General features: G+C 37.2%; 1 protein-coding gene across 2 annotated transcripts in view; it reads left to right on the top strand.

Moving 5' to 3' along the window:
* Positions 1-25,015, top strand: part of LOC110259429 (uncharacterized) — a 904,175-nt gene that overhangs the window by 9,253 nt on the left and 869,907 nt on the right. For both annotated transcript variants that reach the window (XM_085014127.1, XM_085014129.1), the window contains one exon: positions 17,422-17,521. The gene's annotated coding sequence lies outside the window, so the exon portion shown is untranslated. Of the gene's footprint in view, positions 1-17,421; positions 17,522-25,015 lie in introns of those variants that run through there.

The raw sequence follows: 25,015 nt of genomic DNA, 5'->3' as shown, positions 1-25,015 counted from the left end.
CCTTTTAGTGATTAATTGGTACCCAAAGCAATAGAATACAAAGATTAAAGTAAAAGAAACATCTGATACAGAGTCAGATTTGTTCTCCTCTATTACAGTAGTACTGAGAAGTAGGAGAGATCTGGCCTAGGGATAAAATTTGAGTTAAGCGTAAATATGTGTGACTAAATCCATGAAATGTGATCATTGAAAAGGCATTTAATACAAGCAGCAGCAACATTTTAGTCCTCCTTGTATTCCCAGTTTCTTAAACAATACCTGGCACATTACTGGTTGGATTCATTGGACAAATGTATGAAGAGAGCAGATGGAGAGAGGGAAGGTAGTCAGATACACAGGGAGAAGACCTAGGAGCATTATCTGCCAAGAAATGGAAACCTTTCAAAAGGATTGAAATCCCATTGAATATCAAGATAATCTTTAAATGAAAGGATAGAGATTATTTTAGAGGTTTTAAACCTGGGTGTGTATTCATATCACTTGGGGAAATTTAAAAAAATAATAAAAGAATGCCTTGTCAGATTTCTTGAATCCAGTCCCCTGCAGTGGAGGACAAATAGTAAGATTTTAAAAATACTGGTCCTCTTCTGATTCAGTGGATCAACTGGAGTCAAGAACCACTGGATTAGATGATTTTATGACCTCTTAAATCACGAGCATCTCAAATTTTAGCAAGACTTTCAATATTTTTATACCAAATAATATTTTTATCTTGACTTTCTGAAACCTTCTCAGCCTACACCTTGTAAAATGCATCAGAGTCCAAAGTCATTTAAGAAATTTTTTTTTATTTTGCTTTTTAGGGCCACACCTGAGGCATATGGAGGTTCCCAGGCTAGGGGTCAAATCAGAACTACAGCTGCAAGCCTATGACACAGCCACAGCAAAGCATGATCCAAGCTGCATTTGCGACCTACACCACAGCTCATAGCAATGCCGAATCCTTAACCCACTGAGCAAGGCCAGGGATCGAACCCGAAACCTCATGGTTCCTAGTTGGATTTGTTTCTGCTGCACCACTATGGGAACTTCTAAAAGTCATTTTGACCCCGGTTTCTCCCTCATCCTACATTCCACCAAATCAGATCCTGCTGTTTCTTTCCCTCAATTTATCCCTTACCCTATATTTGGTTTGCTACAGCTGTGGTTTATCTCTAACTTTCTCTTGCTTTAGTGTCAAATTGTGAAATGATCCTTTACTTGAATTTCTTGTCTCTACAGTCTATTACTTCCTTTGCCACCAAACTCACTTTCCCAAACACAGGTCAGATGGTGCCACTACCTGGCTTAGAAACATTTTGTGAATTTCTATTTCTCAGAGGATAGGGTCCAGACTCCTTAAGCTTCTATCTGAAGTCCCCCATGGTCTCACTCACTTCAGCCTCACATTCCAGCCTCATCTCCTATATACATCCTTGCTCTTTCTCAATAGTCTAACCTCCAGAGTTCTCTGTCCTCAAGATGGACATGTTAACTCCTTTCTGTCTTCAAGTTTTCTTCCTTCCTTTACCTATCAAAATTAGAATTTTTTAAAAAAGAATCAATCCCCAAATCACTTTCAAGAATCCTTTTCCTTCCCTAGTCAGAAGTAATTCTTCCTTTGCTCTCCTGTCACGTAGTATCTCTATTACAGCACTTAATGCATTATGTCTTACTTTATGGTTAATTGCTTTAAACTTCTTTCTCCCACATTAGACTGTGATCCCTCAGAGGCCAACTGTCATGTCTTAGTGCCTTCATATCCCCACATTTTATCTAGCACTGCACTTTGTAAAGAGTGCTTAGTACAGGCTTATTGCTCTGGCTTGAACTGAATTTGACTAGCACCATAGTAAAAGTATTTTTACCTGAAAGTTAAAAAAAAAAAAAAAGCCTGAGTAACCTAGTAAACATTTTTTTTCCATATGAGGCATGCATTGAACTTTAATGTATGTAATATGATTGATTTTCAGTTTTAAACATTTATTATTGTTTTATAGTTATGAGTTCTAATCCATCTTTTTTTTATTTGACCCTATTTATCTGTTACAACAGAAGCAATTAAAAAAATAGACCCACAAGAAAGGACAGTTCATCTAACAAAATTGTTTTTGTTCTTTCCTGATTTAAGGTAAATTATGTTTGTGAAACAGTCAGTTTGGAATTAGCCATCTCTCTGTTAGCTAATGGATTTATTTTTCTATTTAATAATTATGGTAATTCTGTTATTTCTGAATAACTGTGGGTTTAAATTTTTTGTAAATGACAGCTCTTAAAGCCTTGCTTTCCCTCCCCCTCCTGCCTTTTTTATAAAATGATAGTCAAAAATGCTCCCATTGTGTTGGCTAGGTTGTACCATGCATTAAGGAAACATTCTACTAGAAAAAAAATAGTAAATGACTTTCCTAGTCACATGTCTTCTGCTTAACTAATGACCCATTTAGAGGAGCCCTAATCAGTTCTTTCTTCCCTAGGCATATAGGTAATATAATGCATGGAAGGAAACTATAGTTATAGAATTCATTTTTTATTTTTCCAATGATTTACAGAAAATCGCTTTTCTAACTTGCCTGCAAAAGTATTTTATTAATGAGCCTCTCTAAAGCCATATTATGGTCTGTATTAAAGAAAAAAGCCAAACAGTGTGTACTATTTTCCCCTCTGCATTAGAGTTTCTTTACTGGTTTGCTGCTTTGTCATTTTGTTCAAGGGCACCCATGCTGTTTCATACAATTACTAAAAAGTAACTTAGTGTCTGCCTATGAATGAATATGTACCTCTTCTGGTGCATCAGACATTCAAACATATGTTGACATTTTAGAAGATAGAAATGTGTATATGTGTGTGTATACACACACACACACACACACACATTTTTTTTGTGGTCTTTTTTTAGGGCCACGCCCACAGCATATGGAAGTTCCCAGGCTAGAGCTGGGGATCGAATTGGAGCTGTAGCCACCAGCGTAAGCCACAGTCGCAGCCATGCAAGATCTGAGACACATCTGCGACCTACACCGTAGCTTGAAGTAACACCAGATTCCTATCCCACTGAGCAAGGCTAGGGAATGAACCTGCATCCTCATGAATACTAGTCGGGTTCGTTACCACTACACCATCATGCAACTCCAGAATTTCTTTTTAATGTGAACTCTAACTGATCATAGCAAATCATACGCAGTTTTTGTGGTGGTGGTAGGAGAGAGGACTCTTTAAATGGAAATAATATCTGAAGAAATGGCATTTTTTTTTTCTGTAGCTAAATGCTGCAAACCAGAGACTATTGAAAGGCTGTGTGAACAATCACACTTAATCATAGACCTATTCCTATAAAAGTCTAAAATTTTAATATGTTGGTCATAATGGTCTGTTTTTTAGGGAGAAAGGGTTGTTTCTGTTTGACCACTAGTGTTCTAAGAGTTTGCAAAAATAAAGTTGCTATCAAGGACATTTCTCTTAGTATATTTATGTCAGCTCACACCTCCAACTTTTCTATGTATTCAGCTGTTCCTGAACAACTTCATTAATAGCCTCTTTACCTCATCAGGGAACTTTTTTCATCATCATCCTAATGTAAAATGGCAACCTTTTTTTAGCACATTACCTAGTTTGTTTTTCTTCTTACTACTCATCACCTGACCTTATATATTTAAATTTGTGTTTGTTCATTAGTTATTTTTCACCAGCAAGTAAGTTGCATGAGTAAGAATTTTTCTTTCTTTCTTTTTTTTTTTGTCTTTTTAGGGCCGTACCTGCAGCACATGGAGATTCCCAGGCTAGGGGTCTAATCGGAATTGTAGCCACTGGCCTACGCCAGAGCCACAGCAACATGGGATCTGAGCCGCGTCTGCAACCTACACCACAGCTCACGGCAATGCCGGATCCTTAACCCACTGAGCGAGGCCAGGGATCGAACCCTCAACGTCATGGTCCCTAGTTGGATTCATTTCCAGTGTGCCAAGACAGGAACTCCTAGAGTAAGAATTTTTAATTCATACTCACAACTGGATTCTCTGTATCTAGAACAATGCCTGATATATTATAAGCACTATTTAAATGTATGTGGGGTTTTGAATGAATGAAGACTATGTATTACTTTCAACTCCAGGAAAAAAAAAAAAGAATCACAATTTCAACCAATTTGGTAAACTCCAAAAAGTTTCAACTTTTAAAAAGAAAATAATCAAAGAAGACATTGTTATCAAATAAGAACATTAATATTAGAGATGATAGTAAGGATTATGCAACACTTCTGCATAATTATTAAATTCAAAAGCATTATGGGTGCTTATTGTCATTTTTTTCACTAGATTCTGGAGAAATGTTAAAAATATATCACATATCTTCTTGTGATGAATACATTTCCTCAAGAAAATCATATTCCAATGAAGAAATAAGATATGCAAAACAGCTCAGTTCTGTGATTAAAGGAAAAAAATGAAAATAAGACATGGAGGCATAATTGCCTGTTCGGGGGAGAATATCAGAGAAGCATAATAGAGCAGGCAAGGCTCAGTTAGGAAGAACTTAGCATATAGGTTCTTCTTTTACAACTTCTGGAACTCTTTCTGATAAGAGAATGGAAAAAAAAATCATAATTTTTCAGGTTACTGTGAATGAGACTACTGATGCTGAAAGTGAATCTTAGCTACCTTGACTACGAGTTCAGCCAGAGATTTAAAACCTTCACTTAAAATTAGTGAGTCCACCTATAGGGAAATATGTTAATTGTGATCCATATCATAATACTGAGTAGATTGCTATGTGACTACTGCTTCACCATTGACAGTTCAAAAATTTTTGCCAGCTGAAACCATGTTAATCAATAAAGTTATTGCTAAAAGTATAATGAGCAAGGGTTCAAGCTTCCATTTGTTCAGTACGTAACTTGCTGTTTTCAACCAATTAGTTTCCATATATCTTTCACTATGGGTCCATTCTGTGGCCATGGCTGCCAGTGCAGGCAAATGGGTAGTCAGACACTTCAGAAATTCTATTTTTTCCATTAATCTACTGTGAGTCCTTAGGATAAAAATATAGTAATATCTATGTATTCCAGTTGCCTGTTCAAGGGAAGGAGTAGAGCCATCTTCTCTATAAAGTGATTCTCCATGACAACCAGGATTCATATTCTCCACTCCCATTATAGAGGAATATTATTATAGCACCATCTTTGCCCTGGCACTGTATCCTGGCTAAACAATACCTATTTAATTTTAAAACATTTAAAACAATGGAACTATGTGTTGCATTTTTTTTTATTCTTTATGATGAAAATAATGAGCATCTGAAATTTTCTCTAATCAGACAATTTTTGGTATCCAGTAGACTTCACACATGTTAATGATAAGAATAGTTAATTTCCAGGATTTATGACCATTATTTTTCATTGACAATGGGAAGTCATTTAAGGGTTTTAATTAGAATAATGAAGTTAAAACTAAAGCAGAGAGGGCCAAACTAAAGGAGGATAAGCCAAATTGAGAATGTGCTGGAATCTAGCTAATAGCAGTAATGGTTTGAACTAGGGCATTAGCAGGAGAAATCTGGAGATATAATGAATTTGAGGAATAAATTAGAGGTAGATTAAATAGGAATTTGAAATGGATTGAGCATGGTAAAGACAGAAGGGAGACAGAGAAATCGAGAATACCCTAGTGGCTGACTTGAGGACTAGTAACTTTGTCATAGGGAAACTAGAAGGAAAACTGATGTGAAGCAAGATGTAAATTTTGATGTTGCTAAGCATTAGATGTCTAAGAATCATTCAGGTGGGAGTAGTTAATAGATAACTAATATATGGATCTAGGGCTCAGCAGGATCTTGTTGAAAATACAGATTAGGAAATCAATACATGTGAAACTAGGTAAAGGCTTGGGAAATGATAAGTGATGTAGAAGAGAAAGCATCTAAATGGAGGAGTGGTCATCTACAAACCCCAAGAAAACACTCTCACACAGGTATAAAAATATAAAGAAGAACTGCTAAAGGTTGTTGAGTACTGTTGAGGGCAGGCAACAAATTCAAGAGAAAGGAGGGTTTTAAAAACCTGGGAGCATCCAATGTGATCATAAGCTACTGGGAGGTCAAGTAAATAATGGATTTGAAATTGCCCATTACAATCAGCAACAAGAAGAGAGTAACCATGAAATTGCAGAGACCACAGGGATGAAAACAATGGATATAAAGGCAGACTGAGGAAGGTTCATGTAACAAAGTCTCAACTCTTTTGTGGAATTTGTTAGTGGAAAGAGAGACGATTGCTGAGAGAGAAGAAAAGTTGGCACATCATTTGTTATTTGGGGTTAAAAAGATTAGGGTGTGTGACCATGTTGGTAGAAGTGAGAAGCTGAAGAGAAGGGCTGGGGTGAAAATACTCTTGTGATAATGTTCTTGGATTCACATTTTAAGTCTGGGTAATTCTACCTAATCAGTTCCTCTTTGAAATTGTCATTATATATAATATTATTTTAATAAAGCCATTATGAATTTTGTGGTAAACCTATTTGATTTTATGTACCCCAGAATTTCCCCAAACTAATTTGATCAAAGAGCTTTTTTTTCTTGCAGAATACCTGTTAATTATCTAAAGAAACAGAATTCCTTAGGAGTTTTGTGTTAGGATTCCTGAGGGAAAGTAATGAGATTCTGTGCTCAAATGGAGGGATTCATCTTAGCAGTAGGATGAACTCTCTTAGTGTGATAAGATGAAAAAAAGAATATGGAACTACAAGTTTTATAAGCTTGATGGCAGTAAATTGATAGCTTCTATTTCTCTCGAAAGTTTAAGATCATATCATAGCAATACTCACAGAGAAATAAGCTCACAAACATGCAAAGTGAACTACACACATAGAAACCCACACACACACATGTGCACAAACATATACAACACGTATATGAACTCAAACGCTAGCACTTAAATACACACAAATTCACATAAATGGAGATAACATGGTACTCAGGGATAGTAGGATTGTGGTTCATGAAATGGAGAAGAGTAGTAAAACATATGCTGAAGCCAATGTCAGAGAGAGCTAGCAAGATTTTCTCAGCATCACTAGATCCTGGTAACGTAGAAATCATAATTTATATTGATACTCATTTACTCGATAGTGTAATTCCTTCAGCAGCTTTAAATAGTCTCTTTGTAAAGAAAGAATGCATAATTGGGACTGATCCTAGATTAAGGTTTTCCAAGTGGTATGATGAAAGAAATAGGGTAAAAGAATTAAACACATTGGGAAATGAGAGCTCAACATATTAGAAATGAATATAGGAGTTACCGTCGTGGCACAGTGGTTAACAAATCCGACTAGGAACCAGGAGGTTGTGGGTTTGATCCCTGGCCTTGTTTAGTGGGTTAAGGATCCAGCATTGCCGTGAGTTGTGGTGTAGGTTGCAGATGCAGCTCGGATCCCACGTTGCTGTGGCTCTGGCTTAGGCCAGGGGCTACAGCTCCAATTAGACCCTTAGCCTGGGAATCTCCATATGCCATGGGAGCAGCCCTAGAAAAGGCAAAAAGCCAAAAAAAAAAAGTTTAATAAAAAGAAAGAAATGAATATAAATCTATAGACATAATACTAGGAATAATTATGATGATAGAAGCTCATCAGAAGATCTGAAACCTGAACTTAGATCATCCATGCTGCGGAAAAGCCTGGACAGACAGAGTAGAGAGATACAAGATCTGGCTTTCTTGACAGAATCTAAGATGGGTGTAACAATTAACTCTGATTAAGAAAAAGATGAAGTTGATAAGTTTGACCTTAAAAAACTTGTGGAAGGGTGATGATATCACTGAGGATGAGATTAAAATATAGTAAAGCTAGAATTTGACTGGATCTTTCACATGGTTATTTAATTTGTCTATCATAATGTTAGAAATTGAGGTGGAAAGGAAGATGATGATCCAGGTTCTAGAGTCCTCAAGGAAATGCACGGGCTGGTGGAAATGTAGTGAACATGAAGAAGATGGTATTATGGAAAAGTACAAACTAGACATGATCAGGAAATTCTTATGTAAGAAAAATTGAGGGTAAAATCAGCAAAATGGGTTTATGGTACAGTCTAAGGTAGGGAGAATTATTCCTCCAGCTCCATTCTTCTTCCTCATTTTGTTTTTGCTCTTTGGGGTCTTTTGTGTCGCCAAACAAATTTTAAGATTATTTGTTCTGGTTCTGTGAAAAACACCATTGGTAATTTGATTGTGATTGTATTGAACCTTTAGATTGCCTTAGGCCCTATGGTCTTTTTTTAGTATATAAATATATAATGATTTTTATTTTTTCCATTATAGCTGGTTTACAGTGTTCTGTCAATTTTCTACTGTACAGCATGGTGACCCAGTTACACATACATGTATATATTCTTTTTTCTCACATTATGGTCATCTTAACAATATTGATTCTTCCAGGCCGAAAATACAGAACAGTTTTCCGTTTGTGTCATCTTCAATTTCTTTCATCCAGTTTCTTCTAGTTTGGGGAGTACAGGTCGTTTGCCTCCTTAGGCAGGTTTATTCCTAGGTATTTTATTCTTTTTGATGTGATGGTAAATGGGATTTTTTTCTTTAATTTCTCTTGCTGGTCTTTCATTGCTAGTATATAGAAATGCGAGAGATTTTTGTGTATTAATTTTGTATAATATTGTAACTAAAATTCAATGATGAACTCTAGGAGGTTTCTGGTAGCATCTTTAGGAATTTCTATATATAATATCATGTCATCTGCAAACAGAGATAACTTTACATCTTTTCCAATTTGGTCCTTTTATTTCTTTTTTTTTCATTTGAGTCCTCTGCCTAGAACTTCCAAAACTATGTTGAATAAAATTGGTGAGAGTGGGTGTCCTTGTCGTGTTCTTGATTTTAGAGGAAATGCTTTTAGCTTTTCACTGTTGAATATGATGTCACCTGTGGGTTTGTCATATATGGCCTTTATTATGTTGAGGTATGTTCCCTCTATGCCTACTTTTTTGAAGAGTTTTTTTCATAAATTGATGTTGAATTTTATCAAAAGCTTTTTATGTATCTCTTAAGATGATCATATGGCTTTTATTCTTCAATTTGTTAATATGGTGTATCATATTGTTTGATTTGAAGATATTGAAAAATGCTTGCATCCCTGGGACTAAATTCTACTTCTTTATGATTATGAACCTCTTAATGCATAGTTGAAGTCAATTTGCTAGTATTTTATTCAGGATTTTTGTATCTATTGTTCATCAGGAATATTGGCTTGTGATTTTCTTTGTGTGTGTGTGTGATATCTTTGATTTTGGTATCAGAGTGATGGTGGCCTCATAGAATGAGTTCAGAAGTGTTCCTTCCTCTGAAATTTTTGGGAATACTTACAGAAAGGTAAGAGTTAATTCTTCTCTAAAGGTTGAGCAGAATTCACTTTTGAAACTGTCTGGACTTTGTTGAGAGTTTTTAAATTACTGATTCAATTTCAGTACCTGTGATTGGTCTATTCATATTTTCTATTTCTTTCTGGTTCAGTCTTGGAAGGTTGTAACTTTGTAAGAATCTGTCCATTTTTTTCTAGGTTGTTCATTTTACCAACATACAGTTGCTTGTAGTAGTCTCTAATGATTCTTTGTATTTGTGCTGTCCCATTAATTTCTCCTTTTTCATTTCTAGTTTTATAGATTTGAGTCATCGCCCTTTTTTCTTGATGAGTGTGGCTAAAGGTTTATCAATTTTGCTGTCTTTCCAAAGAACCAACTTTTAGTTTTATTAATCTTTTATATTGTTTTCTTTTCTTTTTTCTTGCTTTTTAGGGCCACACCTGCAGCATATGGAAATTTCCTGGCCAGGGGTCAAATGGGAGCTACAGCTGCTGGCCACGGCCACAGCCACAGCCAAAGCCACTCGGGATCTGAGCCACATCTGAAACCTACACAACAGATCATAGCAATGCTAGATCCTTTAACCCACTGGGAGAGGCCAGGGATTGAATCTGCATCCTCATGGATACTAGTCAGGCTTATTAACCACTAAGCCACAATGGGAACTTCCTCTATCATTTTCTTTGTCTCTATCTCATTTATTTCTGCTCTGATATTTATAATTTCTTTCCTTCTGCTAACTTTGGGTTTTGTTTGTTCTTTCTCTAGTTGCTTTAGTTGTAAAGTTAGGTTGTTTTAGATTTTTCTTATTTTATGAGATAAGATTGTATTGCTATAAACTTCCCTCTTATAACTGATTATACTGTGTACCATAGGTTTTAATCATCATGTTTTCATTTTCATTTATCTCTAGGTGTTGTTTGATATCATCTTTTATTTCTTCAGTGATCTATTGGTTGTTTTGTAACATATTGTTTAGCTTCCATGTGTTTGTATTTTTTTTTTTAATTTTATTTTCCCACTGTACAGCAAGGGGGTCAGGTTATCCTTACATGTATACATTACAATTACAGTTTTTCCCCCACCATTTCTTCTGTTGCAACATGAGTATTTTTTATCATTATTTTCTTGTAGTTGATTTATAGCCTCATAGCATTGCATCAGAAAAGATGCTTGATATGATTTCAGTTTTCTTAAATTTACTAAGGCTTGATTTGTGGCCCAAGATAAGATCTATCCTGGAGAATGTTCCATGTGCAGTTGAAAAGAATGTATGTTTAGTTGCTTTCAAATAGAATGTTCTGTAACTATCAAGTCTATTGGGTTAATTTGTCTTTTGAGGCCCGTCTTTGCTTACTGATTTTCTATCTGGATGATCTGTTCATTGATGTAGGTGGGGTTTTAAAATCTACCACTATTATTTTGTTATTGTCAATTTCTCATTTTATGTTTGCTAAAAATTTGTCTTATATATTGAGGTTCTCATATGTTGGGTGCATATATATTTGCAATTGTTACATCTTCTTGGATTGACCCTTCGATCATTATGTAGTATTCTTCTTTGTCTCTTGTAACAACCTTTATTTTAAAGTCTACTTTGTCTAAGTATTGCTACTCCAGCTTTCTTTTGATTTCCATTTGCACGGAATAACTTTTTCTATCATCTCACTTTCAGTCTCTATGTATCTGTAGATCTGAATTGAATCTCTTCTACGCAATGTGTATACAGGTCCTTTTTTTTTTTGTACCCATTCAGTCAATCTGTGATTTTTGGTTAGAGCATTTAGTCTCTTTACAACTAACGTAATTATCAATATGTATATTCCCATTGCCAAATTATTAATTGTTTTAGATTTGTTCTTGTAGGTCCTTTCTCCCCCATTATTTTATTCTCTTCTCTTGTGATTTGGTTATTAGTTTATGTTTGGATTCATTTTTTTCAGTGTTCCATGGTTACCATAAAGTTTATGTAGAATATATAATATACATGCTTGTTATATATGTGTGTGTGTGCACACACGTGTGCTTATTCTGAGTTGCTGATGACTTAATTTTAAATATATTTTAGATACTCTGACTTTGAAATCTTCTCACTTCATGGTTACTGTTTTTAATATTATAGCTTACATTTAACAGTTTTGTGTATTCCTTAACTACTTACTGTGACTACAGATGATTTTACTGCTTTGATCTTTTATCCTCCCAGCTAGCTTTAAGTGTGGATGATTTCCTACTTTTATTGTATGTTTAGCTTTACCAGTGAGATTTTACATTTCATAAATTTTTGTTTCTAATTTTGTCTTTTTCTTTTCTTCCCAGAGAAGTTCCTTTGGTATTTATTGTGAAGCTTTTTGGGAGGCACTAGATTTTTTTTTAGCTTCTGCTTGTCTGTGGAGCTTTTGATTTCCCCATCAAATCTTAACAAGAGTCTTGCTGGGTAGGGCATTATTTGTTTTAGGTTTTTCTCTTTCATCACTCTAAGTACATCATTCCACTCCCTTCTGTCCTGTAGATTTTCTGTTAAAAAATCATCAGAAATGCTCATGGGAGTTCCTTTGTTTCTTATATGTTGCTTTTCCCTTGTTGCATCAATATTCTCTCTTTATGTTTATTTTTTTGTCATTTCAATTATAATGTGTCTTGCTGTATTCCTCTGGGTTCATCCTGTATGAGACTCTATGTGCTTCTTAGACTTGGGTGATAATTTCTTTGCCCAGGTTAGGAAAGTTTTCAGCTACTTTCTCTTTAAATATTTTCTCAGGCCCTTTCTCTCTTCTCAGTCTAGGACCCCTATAATATGAATGTTAACATGTTAACATACTTTATGTTGCCCAAAAGATCTATTAAACTTTTTTTGATTTTCTTTTTCCTTTGGTGGTGATTTCTATTACTCTGTCTTCCAGCTCACTGATCTGTTCTGCCTCATTTCATCTACTATTTATTTTCTTCTAATGTATTTTTTATTTCAATTATTGTATTCTTCAATTTTGTTTGGTTGTTCTTTATATTTTCTAATTCTTTGTTAAAACTTCTAATTTCTCACTCTGTATATCCATTCTCCTTTGATCATCTTTAGAGTCATTACTTGGAACTCTTTTTTAGTTAGATTGCCTAGTATACCACCATGTCCCGAATTCTTCTTTTGGGTTTTTATCTTGTTCTTTTGTCTGAAACATAGTCCCATGTCATTTCATTTTGTTTAAATTGCTACCTGTCCTTTTTTTTTTTTTTTTTTTAACTTTTATGGCCACACTCATTGTATATGGAAGTTCTTGGGCCAAGACTGAATCTGAGCCACAGCTGCAACCTAAGCCACAGCTGTGGCAATACTGAATCCTTTAACCCTCTGCATTGGGCCAAGCATCAAATCTGCACCTCCACAATTACCAGGCCATTGCAGAGGACTTCTTAACCTATTGTACCACAGTGGGAACGCTACTACTTATATTTTTATGTATGCGATAGGTTAGTTATGTTTCTGGACTTTGGAGAATTGGCCCTCTATAAATATCCTATGCATCCCAGCAGTATCTTCCCCTCTTATCTCCTAAGGGCCAGAGACAAGCTAGTCCCAGGGTAGTGTGTGGCCTGTGTTTTCAGACTCCATCTTTAGGCTGCAGGACTGTAGTTTTCTCACTCCTATTGTCTACCCTCTGGTGGATGGGTCCGGTCTAGGGACTTCTGCAGTCTTCATGGTGGGAGGAGCCACTACCTACCCACTGGTGGGTAGGGCTGTTTTTTTTATTTTGCTCTCTGGTGAGCAGAGCCCTGTTTAGAGGCAGCTGTGGGCTCAGAAAGTCTTTAGGGTGCCTCTTTGCTCATGAGGGGGGCTGTATCCCCAACTAATTTATTGTTTGCCCTGAGGCCTCCCAACACTGGAGCCCGATGGCTGTTGGTGGGGTCAGGTGTTGGTACCAGTGTCAGCCTCCAGGAGACCTCATGCAGATACATGCTACTTGAATTGTTGACTACCAATGCCTGTGTTCCCAGGGTGAGTCATGGCTGACCCTTGCCTCCCCAGGAGACCCTCTAAGCCCAGGTTCCTATCAAAGTACTGCTTTTGCCCTCTGTCCTGGCACATATGGCATTTTGTGTGTTCTTCAAAAGTGAAGTCTCTGTTTCTCCCAATGTTGTGGAGCTCCTACAGTCAAGCCCTACTGGACTTCAAAGCCAAATTCTCTGAGGGCTCCTTTTCAGGGTACCAGATTCATAGGCTGGGGGGCCTGATATGGGGCTCAGAACTTCCACTCCTGTGGGAGAACCTCTGTAATATAATCTCCAACTTGTGGATTGCCCACAAGGGGGCTATTGGATTTAGTTAAATCACAAATGTGCCCCTCCTACCATTTTTGTTGTGATTCCTTCTTTATGTCCCTTGTTGTATAAGTTCTTTTCTGGTAGATGCCCCCCCACCTTTTTTTTCCTCAGTGGTTATCCTTCTGTTAATTGTGATTTTGGTGTGCTCATGAGAAGAGATTAGCCTAAGTCATTCTACTCCCTCATTTTGGTCATTCTTTCTCCATTCACTCCTATGCTTCAATACATGTGTTCCACACTAGAAGCCCCTAAACCCTCCATGGAAAATTTCTCTTTATCAGACACTATTATTTTTTAATGTTTCTTTCTTTCAAAAATAAAATTACAATAACCTTTCAGAAAAAAATGTTCAATAACTTGAACATTTATAGTTCTCTATCAGTAATTTATTCTAAATATTTAAAAAATAGCCTTTGGACTAAATACAGAGATTCTTAAACTATGAACATGATTCATAACATTCATAAATCCATAGATAGTGGTTCAACTGTGGTTGAAAGATAGTCATTCCTAGACTAAGAAAATGTGATATGCTTGCCAGTGAGGAGGGTAAAAAGCTTTTCAGTTTATTCCAGGACAGCTCTATTACCAACAGTTATGCTCTAAGCTTTAGTAACCTTTCTCTGAGAACAGGCACCATGTGGAGACAGTGGATTTGCAGATAGGGAATGGCAGTTACATTTTAGCATCACATAGTGAGGGCAGTTCTTCATCTTTGTAGGCACTTGCCCCTGTGGCATAAACTTGCATGTGATCCCATGAAAGTATATCACCTCATTCACCTTAGGCTGTGTAAAATAGAAACACACTCTCCAGCATGATGAAGACAAAATGATAGAGAGTTGTTTCATTTTGTTTAATCAAATTTCTGATTATCACTGGCTTAGAAGCTTGTCTTTAAATAATTTGTTTACAGTCAAACAAAATATTTCTTTGAGGGGAACTAATCTGGACTAACCTATCTGGACAGGTAGCTGTTTTTCACCTCAAAGTCATGGATGTCTGGAGGAAGCCATAGTTTAAGGGTCATTTCCTAAGCAAAAAGGGTCATTCTCTAATCTACTTGTATATCCATAAAGAAATAGCTTCATTCAGAAAATGAAAATGTGACTTCGGATATAATAATTCCCCAAAATTCTGGAAATAATCCTAGCCAAGGGAAAGATAGGGTATTTCTCCTTTGTTCCTTATCTGTAAGCATTTAATTCTCCAAATAACTATTTTATGTACTTTTCTCTTTAAAAATGTATTTCTATCATTCATGTAGTTAAGATATCAGTGGCTCCTCTGAGTATTTTCTGAATCATTGTGCAGAAAATGATGGCAGAGCCTAGCTTAATTATGGGATTATGTAAAGGAATGATTTAGACCATAGCTAAAAGTACTAAAGTCATACATGTGTGAGAATTTTCTAGATGCAGAAAAACTCCCTTTCCCAGAAGTTTTGTTGCTGATGTACTCTCCTTCCAGCTTTCAACGCAAAATAGATACCTACAATCCACTTAACATTTCAAATTAAATTAAAATTGTAAAAGCTGGCTAATTTCTGGAGTGGATGCTCATTGTTTATGGAACAAAAGATGCAAACTCTGCTTTGCTGAAATGGTTGTGTTTGTATTATGCATCTTCCTGGATCATTAACTCCATTTTTCATGTCAGCATCACACGTCCTTTCTTGCTCACATGCGCCCACTGTCTGCGTGGTCAGAATGAAGAGAATGCAGGGCAATGGGCCAAGCCTTAGAAAATGACTTCATCATCTACTTACCCAGTTCTTCTAAAGTAGGGAAGCATCCAGATGGTCATCAATAACCAAGACAGCACTACTTCGCTTAACAGAGCCTAATGCTGTATTAGGTGAATCAGAAACAAATTTCCCTCATAGCTTAACTGTACATTTTTCTTGGAACCTACCAGCTTTGGCATTTTTCTTTAAGAATCGTTCTGGTTGACTGGTCACAGAACATTGAAATAATACAATCTGAAGCTATGTAATACTAAAAGAGTATCAACTCATTAAGAAAACCTTGTGTAAAATGTTACCCTTAGAAGGCTATATTAGTTATATCCCAATTGCTTTTATTCTTGCAAAATGACATTATTTTATCTTTTAGATGTCATTGGGGGAAGAAAAAGAGCTAATAATTTCATCAAGACTCAAAGACAGAAATTAGGGGGAAATGCGATGAAAATAAAGTTTTTCTTCCTTTCTTCATTATCTGAACCATTTTTAAGCAAATGTTTTGTCTCTGTGCACATCAGACAATGCATAAATAATAATTATGCCAATGTGTATGAAAACACCCCCTTCTGTGTCCAGAATGGGTTTAAGCACATATGGATTATGTCATTAAATTGTTGTACTCGGCCACTGAGTAAAGCACTATTGTGGAAGGAAAATGAGACTCAGAGAACTTAAGTGACTAGTCCAAGGTCACGTAGCTCATAAGTGCAAAGACAGGATTCAGACCCACAGAAGTCTGATGTCAGACTGCGCTCAACCCGTATACCACAATATACCATACCATAACCCTTCTCAGTGTCTTAATAGAGAAAAATCTCTTCTATTGGCAAAAAACAAACTAGAATCTAGCAATTCTCTGTCTCTCTCTCTCTCGCTGAGACATGTTTTCAGGCATAAACCCACCCCCAAAATATTAATTCTGCATGCAGAAACATCTGGTAATCATCTTTATTCTTTAAGAAAAGAGATTGTGTTGATAGAGGACCCATTTTTTTTTTTTACCTGAGAAATTTAAATGCATTTGCCATTTAAACTGTAGACAGTATATTAAGGAGAAATTTTTACTGTGTGTTTGGAGACAACTACTTTCAAAGAAAAGGAAAGAGATAAGTATATATCCAGGTACAATTTCCAACTGCACAGCTGTACGCTGTTTTTGAAGTCATGAAAATCAAATACCATCAGCAATTGTCGTTCCACTGAGAAAAACTCACCTTTAGAATGGAGAAATTTGTGTATTGCTTATGCTGATTTAAGAGTTTCAAACATGAGAAGGAATCCCCATGGTGTCTGATCTAATCTTGACATGGACAGTATCCACAAGATCTATTGTCGGTCACAGCTCAAAGCTACTGCCTCGGGAAGAAAAAATGCTTTGATAACTCATTGTGTCAAAGAAAAGGATTTCACTATGTGAAATATTGATTAAAACTTTAAAATAAAATTGGTACTTTCTGAAAGAACCTTCTAAGGTAACAAAGAAAATAGCAAAGGAAATCCAAAAGGTGTTTTTAAGATTGTTTTCAAAAAGGTTGATCTTTAAAGAAAATCTTGTGAGACGAAAGTACATACATTTTAATACCTACATCAATATAATTTTTCCACTAACAATGATAGTATGTTTTCTTCACATTTCTGTTACTCCTTTTTATTTTAAGGTCAGAGGGCTTTCAATATGCTTTTTTGTTAACAAAATAAATGCATTCCAATCCTAGCCTTCAGGCTGTTCTTCCTCAAGGTATAAACAAGTCAAGGAAAAGTCAATAGTACAAATGAATGTTTTACTGGCAATGAGGAGCCATGAATCTATCTGGGCATTTCAATTCTATAACATTTATAAAATAATACTATCTCAACAATTTGGGAGGGGAGTTTCTACTCTATTAGGGGATGTTGGAAACTATATGTCAATACAGGCAGTAGTCACAAACAAATTTGGACACGAGTCCCATGATGATTATATTATTAAGGGAATTTTGAGAAATGTTTAAACCATGAAAAGTCACCTTGGATAAATTTTATTGTTTCAGGGAGAGTGAGGGTGGAGTGGGAAGAAGGCAAGAAAGTGGATTTAAATGGGGCAGATCAAGTTGAATCTCAGCTAAATCACCCTCAGCTCATCAGAGCAAGGTAAGAAAAAAGATGTGTGTGTCGGGTGGTTTTGCTTGTCTCTTTCTACTGACTTTTCAGTAAGTCCAGCTACGTTTACCATACACCCACTCTGAAGAGTTCTCTAAAAAGATAGATCTAAAAACATGGCCCTTATTCTTTAATGCTTCATTGGAAATCTTCTCTTCATTAAAGTGTGTAAAGTTTATCTAAAGGTATACATGGTGTTTTGAGAGGAAATGGGTTGAGATGAAACAAATTATATTGGCCCCAGTGCCTGGAAAATAGTAGATCATCAAGAAACATCAGTTGATAGATAATGAGTTCTTGCTGTATAGCACAGGTAACTATGTCCTATCACTTGTGATGGAACATAATGAAAGATAATAAGAGAAAGAGAGTCTGCATATATGTATGACTGGGTCACTTTGCTATATAGCAGAAATTGACAGAACATGGTAAATCAACTGTACTAATTTGTTTTTGTTTTTGTTTTTAAAGAAATATCGGTTGATACAGTCTAGGAACCAGAGGGGTTCCCAAGACCTGGGTTGGATCCTTTCTTTCTCAGATACTTACCTAAGTGTGTGTTTGTGCGTATGGGGCCTAATTCTCCTTTGGTAAGAGCAAAAAGTGAGGAGCAGTCCTCACCCCTTTCTTTAGAAGTGCTTCTAAGGACAAGGTCCTAGTCCCAGTAGATTTAATGGTATGACTTTTGAGAAGAAAAGTGTTTCTCAGGTGTTCTCAGATGGATCCCAGGGAAGATGAGAAGTACCAGGTGTAGAGGGGTCAGAAACACAGTGAAGAAGCCACTTGGGTAGAGGCTCTGAATTCAAATCCTAAGTTCAGATCCTGTGCCTACCACTAGCTATGTGATCTTGGGCAAGCTATCTAGACCCTCCAATCTCTGTTTCTTCTCCATGGAATAGGGATATAGCTCAACTTCCTCATTGGGTTATTGGACAGATTAATAGAACACATTTAAGGTGCCTAGAACTGTGCAGAATATTTTAGAAGCTGGTAAAATGGCTCAAGGTTATAATATCCTGGAAGATGAAATGGTTCTTTGGTTTTAACCTGATATGTTTGCACCCATAACTGTTTTTCCCTAAAGCCTCATGGTCCCAACGCAACTTTATTCTGATAGGCTGGTCTGTCTTTTATCATTTTGACAGGGCCGTGGACCTGGTAGTTACACCACTTGCAAAATAAAATGAAGAAATAATACCCTTAGCCCACTCATTTAAGGGCAGTCACTTCATTTTTCTCTTTATCATTCCCATCCCTGTTGAAATAAATTTGTCCAAAATCTCCAGAAAATTAAGACAAAACTGTGAAGATCTCCAGAAAATAAAAACTGTGAAGATTTTTCACCTGTCATTCTGTAGAGGCATGGCATACTCTGAGAGGAAAGCAAATTCTCACATCATACTCTTCTCTTGTTGACTCGGCCTTTTCAGACTATTAGTCCTCTTTGTCCTTCAAATCATTTTATATTGCATAGCCAGACAAATTCAATTATTTCCCTAATGCTGAGCTCTGTGACTAACATTCATCCCTTTGGGGTTTGGTCGGAAACATTAGACCTGCATGATGTATAATATGAAGTCAGGCATATTTACCAGCTGTGACATTTATCATACATGGTATCAATAAACAATTTAAACACAAACACTCAGGGAGAAGGTCAGGTTCAAGATAAAGAAGCTGGTCTCAAAAGAAAGGCCTTTGAGTGGTATCTAATTGAATTGACTGCTATACCTTAAAAATTATGGTGACTTTACACTTTTCCCACAGGCCAATAACAAGTCATACTCCTTCCAGTCCATGGTTCTTACTACAGTACAACTTTGTTTAGCTGTCCCTCTAAAATCAATTTTTGATTCTGATGAGAATGATACTTTGTGATGTATTAGAAAAAATATCTTGTGAGTTAAGGTAGTTAAGAGTGGGCAACATAGCTAAATGTATAATATTAATGTTTGAACCACTGACTTTTCAACATTTCTTAGACTGCATTACTGGTACATCTAAATTACCTGTGCATGTAACTTTCCACTGCCTCTTATTCATTCAGCCTGGAGTTCTCCATGCTGGGAGTTCTCCCCAGCTACTTGGATTTCACACCAGTATGACTTCCTTGCCTAGTTGACCTTGGTGTAACCTAGTTGCTACAAACTTAAATGCTTATAGGAGCCAAGCAAATAAAACTAATGCATAAAGCAGATATTAGATGCATATTAGTGTGGATTAAAATATATTTTCAAGGAGTCATGTAATGCAACACAGAATTAATATTATTCTGCAAATTGTAGCCTATAATTTTTTTGAGAGTTAAGGATCTACTTTTCTGAAAGTGGTTGGTTTGTTTAGATTTGAATGAGAAAAACTTTAGCCTGGATGTTTCAGCTGTGTCAAAATTCTATCAAACCAGCGTCCATGTGGACTGTGGCCTGGACCAAGCAAAACATTCTTCATGGTTCATATCTTGGACATAGGGTTATGTGGCTAGATTTCGACTTCATTTGATTATTGGAATGTTACTTTAGAAATGGGCTCTGTGTACTCATGAGGCTGAAAAAGCCTGTGATTCTGCTGGATCTGTATTAATGCTTCAAAACCCCACCTCTTTGTCTAGGCTAACAGGACATATTGTGGCCTCATTAAAAAGGGCCACAGGAAAAAGGTTAAAGTACAGAACCCATGGAAAGTTTTTTAGAGGCAGAGCATCATGTTGGGCCAGGGGCACTCTTAGTGGACTACCTTTATGGGTCTTGTTGCTGCTCATTTCTCACTAGATCACCTTTGCCTTCGTGGATTTTTTTGTTTATACTTCAGTATTATACTTAAGCCTATTTTCCTAGAAGAGAAAAAAAATCAAAGTACTATACATCCTATTATCATCTATTTTTGACATTTGCAATAAATATATAAATAAAATAAAAAGAAATAGGAGTTCTTCTGTGGCACAGCAAGTTAAGAATCCAGCATTGTCACTGCTGTGTATTGGGTCACTGCTGTGCAGTGGGTTCATTCCCTGGCCTGGGAACTTCCACATACCACGGGCATGGTCTAAATAAATAAATAGAAATAAATGTATAAAACAAGTGGTCACAGTAATCTAGAAATATATTTCAAGGTAACACCAAACATGTATTTTATTCAATTCAAATTTCCATGACTCATGTAGTGTCACAAACCATCTTTCTGTGGGAATAAATTTTGAGACATCCTAGTAGGTGCTTAACTTACTGTAGTACCACCAAGCTTGACTCCTGCTCAGTTACAATGTGTTTAAGAATAGTTGCTGCACTCCCCCCCAATGTCCCTGCCCCCAACTTCTGAGACTCTGGCCACAGCCCTGAGAGCACCAGCATTTCACTGCAGTGCCCGGGGGAGTCCTCACCAAGTAAATCATTTCTTCAGGGCCAAGGCATTTACCAATAATTTGATTTCAAAATACCTCACAGAATTAACAGACACTTGGGAAATTGAAAGATATATTGATGAAAATTTAAAATAGAGGATAGAGAAGTGGTAGTTAGATAATGTATTTTTGCTCAATCAGTGCATGTAAAATGGCATATTCTTCATTTAAGATGCATGGAAACTCACCCTAAATCACTGTGTCAGTTCCATTCTAGTGCCTTGATCTCAAGCAATTCAGTAAATGAAATGTTGTGCTAGAGGGGGAGTGTGATCTACTTTCCAGGAGCCCTCTCAGAACCCCAGCCAGGTCAAGGAACAAATGCAGGGGGCATGTTTAACTCCCCTGACCTGATACAGGTAAAGAGGGCCAGAAAGCACCTGGAAAAGGAGAAATCTCCATGGTCCAAGTTCACCTGCTTCTCAGTTGAGGCTATGGGTACTCCCCTCAGTAGCAGAATAGCACTGCTGCCCACCTCTCTCCCAACTTCCCTCCACCTCCCCCTCATGTCTAAATGCTGGGAGACTTACAAAATTTCCAGGAATGCAATTCATAGCCGTCTTAAGGGCTCTGTTTTGCCATGGTTCAGATGGTACATGGGTCCCTAAAGATGAAGATCTAACTGAAATTACCCTTGAACTATACTGTGTTTTTATTTGTTTTTTTATTGAAGTCTAGTTTATTTACAATGTTGTGTTAGTTTAAAGTGTATAGCAATGTGATCCACACACATACACACACACACATCAATATATACATACATACAGATTCTTTTCCATTATAGGTTTTTACAAGATATTGAATATAGTTCCTTGCGCCATACAGTAGGTCCTTAGTTATCTGATTTCTATTTAGTGCTGTGTATTTGTTAATCCCCAAGTCCTAATTTATCCCCGCCCCCTGCTTTTTCCCTTTGGTAAACAAAAGTTTGTTTTATTTAGTACTGGTCCCTGGTCACCCAGTACTACTTGAAAGCGAAACCACTTGGTTAAAGCTAAGATGGTCAGAAGAACCAGGTTTTAGTTGTCTTAAAACTGCCTTATCCTGATTTAGTTCTGTCCCTATGTCTCCCTGGCTGGTGTCAGGGAACTACCCTCCTCTCTCTAGGTCCATTCCACAGCCTGATCTAAGCTGTTCCTGACTAAGGCAACAACTCACCTTCACCCAAACTTCCTCCTCACACACTAATGCAACTATTGGCTTTCTTCCTCCTCCCTCCGAATATTATGCAAACTGCGCTTTTCCCATGTCTGGCTCATGACTGTTAAGAATATACTTAATTGATACTACATCTCTATAGGCATGCATTAAATTAAGGAGGTGGGGTGATTTAATGAGATGAGCTAAGATGTTAGGCTGAACTAGACATAGTTTCCAGTGCCTGTTTCCTGTGTGATGATGAGATCAACTCACTGAGTCTCAGTTTACTTACCTATGTAATACAAAGACCGTAGGAGTTTTGTATTGAGTAAATGAGATAACTAAGTTGACAAGTATAACATCTGGCATATGGCTTTTATTTTTGAGGATACTAATCATTAAAGGGTTGTGAGAGTCAGTATGATAGACTGCATAATTAGACTCCAAGTTGCTACATGATTAGCAACTTCTTTGAAGTCTAATCATGTAAAAGACCAAACCCTCAGAAGAATGTGTGGTTATGTTAGAGAGAGTTTGAAGAGGAAGTTGAAAGGACAAAGCTGTCTGTTTTCCGGTCAGAGTCACACTTTCCCTTATGCCCCTCCCTCCTCTTTCCTTGAACATGAGGGAAAAAAAATTGCTTTGCATCACTGAATGTGGTCAAAGGCTTTGACAGATTTTCAGCTATATCTAGAAGTCCTCCTGCTCTACCATGTTGATCCTACTGAACTGCCATGATGTCTGAAAAATCCCACCTGTGAGGCCACCATTTTGGGTAAACTGCGGTAGATGCCTGCTTTCAACCCAGATGTGCTGCGTAGGTGGGATAGCACGTTCAGCCATGATTATTACTTAGATGGATGAGCTGTTACAGGACAAAAGGCATAGCTTCTGGGGAAAATAATAAAGGTCGGGTTGTGATGAAGGATAAAGAATGTTTGCATGTTCAACTCTTGCTGCCTAGGAAAGCAAAGCCCAGTGGAAAATCGCACCTGAGCTCTGTGTAACGCTGGGGTCCTTTTCAAGACCAGTTATCAGGGAGGACAGGAACAGACACATAGTAAAAGGGCCTTCCTCTAGGTGTAGGTCTTGTTCCTAAATAATGGGAGCCTATCTTCAGCACAATGTGTGTGTGTGTGTAATTTGTCATTTTAGGGATGCACCCATGGTGTATGGAGGTCCTATGCTAGGCTCACAGCAATTCAGGATCCAAGCCATGTCTGTGACCTGCACCACAGCTCACGGCAACGCCGGATCCTTAATCCACTGAGCGAGGCCAGGGATTGAACCTGAGTCCTTTCAGATGCTAGTCAGATTCGTTAACCATGAGCCACGACGGGAATGCCTCCTTTTTTACATTTTCGTGAGTTTTTAAAAACTATGTATTTTAATCTAGGTGAATAAATAGGGGGGAAATTTTTTTGAAATTAAGGTATTCAATGCAGTTGAAGTAGACATAGTTCCTGGCACAAAAATGTACACTGTGTTTAATGTTTTTGAGCACTTGGTATATATTGATTTCCTTGTATCAAGGTGATAATTCACAGATTAAAAACTCATGTTTCCCAGCCCAAGAAGCACACTACTAGTGGAGAAAGGCTCTATATGCCAGACAAACTAGATTGCAAATGTACAGCTCTCTCTTCAAGACCCAGTCAAATATCTCATCTGTCAAGTCTTAACTGACTCAAGTTCAAGGCAATTTAATCACTTCCCTGTAAAACTGCATCTCTTACACTGCCTTCATCCTTGTACTTAATGACACGGTGTTGCAATCAGTGTTTACGTAAGTATCTCTACAACTAGGACTTAAGCTTCTTTATGTATGTATGTATGTATTTATTTATTTATTTATTTATTTTGTCTTTTTGCTATTTCTTGGGCCGCTCCTGCGGCATATGGAGATTCCCAAGCTAGGGGTCGAATCAGAGCCGTAGCCATCAGCCTACACGAGAGCCACAGCAACGCGGGATCCGATCCGTGTCTGCAACCTACACCACAGGTCACGGCAACTCCAGATCCTTAACCCACTGAGCAAGGGCAGGGACCCAACCCGCAACCTCATGGTTCCTAGTCGGATTCATTAACCACTGCACCACGACGGGAACTCCTTAAGCTTCTTTAAAGCAAAGGGTTAGCACAGGGTTTGATTTGTAATGGTCACTTACAAGTTTTCTGAATGAAGAAATGAATCTTGTAATCCTGGTGTGAACAGTCTTCAAAGAGAGAGTAAAAAGGCAAAGTATTTATTCTAGGCGAGAGGAAGGCGTCACTGAGGAAATGACCTTCAACTCGGGTTTTGAAGGATGAGATAAATTATGCTAGAATACAATCAAAGGAAGCTGAACAGATTTCTAAGCTGATCCTAAATGCATTCAGCTAAATTGCTTAGAGTGTCCAAACACAATCTAAAGAGAACTTGTCAAAACAGGCTAGAAATTGCTTAGGGAAATATATTGAAGCTCAAAGCAGCAAAAGTATTTATTTTTCAAGCAGCATTAGCAAGAATATATGGAGACCAAAAACTAAGAGAATTCATTACAAGTACTTCTTCAATGAATAGCACACCCCACACGGCTTTCAGGGAACACAGCTGGAATTTGCATGAGGATGTGATGCAACTAATCCTTTAATAGCACAGGGAAGGTGAGCTGACAGGCCTGCAGCAGTGTGTCACATGGTTGACAGGATTTGTCACACTTTGGGTCCTCCTCCCATGGAACTTGTCACTAGTTCTTAAGTTTCTCTCTCTTCTTGCCTGGAGGGGGCAAATCATCCTTCTAATATTTTGCCAGAAATTTCCATGCTGAGAGCTGAAATGATGTGTGAGGAGATCTTGGTAAAAAATAGTTAAGAGACATTATTATGGCCAATTTGACTTGGAGTGGTCCAAGGAAACTAGATCTCATGTGAAATTAAAATAGATTGACAGTACTTAGCAGTAGTTC

Source organism: Sus scrofa, chromosome 2 (assembly GCF_054392235.1).
Source record: "Sus scrofa isolate SSC_HxYL_T2T_F1_AM1 chromosome 2, Sscrofa_HxYL_maternal_Yorkshire_Landrace_v2.0, whole genome shotgun sequence".
Lineage (NCBI taxonomy): Eukaryota > Metazoa > Chordata > Mammalia > Artiodactyla > Suidae > Sus > Sus scrofa.
Note: the sequence above shows the minus strand (reverse complement) of the source record. Positions and strands in the feature narration are given on the sequence as shown.